Genomic DNA, 2101 nt, shown 5'->3' on the forward strand with positions numbered 1-2101 from the left:
AGCTTCGAACAAAGAGCCAACATTACGTTTTTTTTAAGAGTGGTAAATCCTCTATCCCCTAACAGAGTGCACGAGTGGTTTCAACAAAGTGGTCGTGAGGACATAAGTGACGATCAACATGTGGGCCAATCAAAATCCGTGATCATCGAAAATTCCATCGAAACTGTGCGAAAATGCTGATTTGTTTTTATGATTCCAAGGCTATTGTCCACAAAGAATTTATTCCACCCTACCAAAACATTAATGCAGTATTCTTCCTTTGAGTTTTGAAGCGTTTGGTGCGCCGTATTCTACGTGTTTGGCCCGAATATCGCGAATATGAAAGTTGCACGATAATGCGTCGTCTCATCGATCGACGCTTGCGATAGATTATTTGATCAAAAATCACATTTTAACCATTAAACACTCCCCGTATTCACCTGATATGGCATAAGGCGACTTCTTCCTTTATGGAAAAATGCGCTTGCCCATGAAAGAAATGCGGTATGCAGATGTAGAGGGTATTCAAAAAGCTTGCACCGGCATACTGGCGACATGCTTTTGGACCGCGCAAAAATCTGTATTGAAGCAGAAGAATAAAATAAATTGATTTTGCTGAAAAAACCATTTGCTCTATTATCCTGTCCTGTTTACTTTGAAACGCACCTTGTACATTGAACTCTGCCGTAAAGTATGCAATAACAACAACAAAAACAAAAAATCCTAACTCTTGCAACAACAACAATAACGATTCTATTGCGACAACAGCAATTACAAAAAACAACAACAGCATACTGTTAACGACAACAACAACAAGACAACAGCTTTTACAACAGCAATATCCAGGGTACCGATGCACGATGTCATGCGTTGAGCAATAACAGCAATAACAATCGGAAGCACACACAACGCCAACAACGGCGACAGCCATAAAAGCTTAGCAAATACCAGCAACACCAAAAACGTAATGATAGCTAGCAATCCAATTGCACGACAAAACAATACGAAAACGAACGAAAATCATTGGAGTGCGCTAGTTAACAAACTGTTGTTTGTCGCGAATAAAATAAATTATATTTATTTGGGCAGTACACTTATTTTCATGTTGCCTGCTTTATTCATAATTTATTACTAGCTACATTTACAATCTTTGTGCTATTTATACTTATGCGAATGTTTGCTTACTTGCTAGAACAAAGATATGTAGTTTAATTATGCTTACCGGTTTTTCGTTATGGAATTCTGTCTGTTGTGTTTATAATGCGGGAATTTTATTGTTTGTTTAGGTTAAGTGTGAAATTTACTTAGGCTATCTTCAGCGTCGCTAACTCGCTCAGCGATGATTGAATCAAGGAATTACGTTGCGATTTCGTAAGTCCTGCGGTCGGTTTGGTGGAGATAACCGACCTGCCGAGGTCTGAGATGTAAGAAATTTCAGTCATTTAATGTGATAGAAACAGGATCAAACTAAATTGTAGTAACCGATTATCCGACCTTATTTGCATACAAGGACTTTGTTTATTGTTAGATATTGGCGGATCCGACAAAGGGACAGCTCCTTGAGAATGAATGGACGTTTGCAAAATTTCAGATCGACATCTCAAAACCTGAGAGGGATATGCTGAGGAAACAGAGGTTAACCCTCTGCAAACCGTAGGTAGCCACTGATGTTAAGAAGGTGGATAAACATTTTATTAGACTTCAAAAACATCGCGTTTAAATAACAGTAATGCAGCTCTATTTAGTGGTATATGAGAACAAGTTCTGCGACCTTAGCAGAATTTGTCTGAGCTTGCCATGTTACGGAGCCGCAGCAAAGTTCACACTGGAAGAAAACAAAATATTAAACTATCTTTTAATTAGAAAGAAGTCAAGACTGTTGCCAAGCCCAAGCAATCCGCGATTCCCTAATTTTATTTAAATCTGAAAATTTTGTATTTAAAACAAAAAGGTTCCCCGAAACAAGTTCGACAACTGTCAAATTCTTTATTTACTTTCTAATCTTACTGGTGTTTGGAGAGCCACAAAAACATTAGCTGGTACATTTCACAGCCAAATGTGTAGGCTCAGCTATCACGGGATCAAGAAAAATTACCACCACCACCATTTAGTGAGCTCTACA

Source organism: Bactrocera dorsalis, chromosome 3 (assembly GCF_023373825.1).
Source record: "Bactrocera dorsalis isolate Fly_Bdor chromosome 3, ASM2337382v1, whole genome shotgun sequence".
NCBI lineage: Eukaryota > Metazoa > Arthropoda > Insecta > Diptera > Tephritidae > Bactrocera > Bactrocera dorsalis.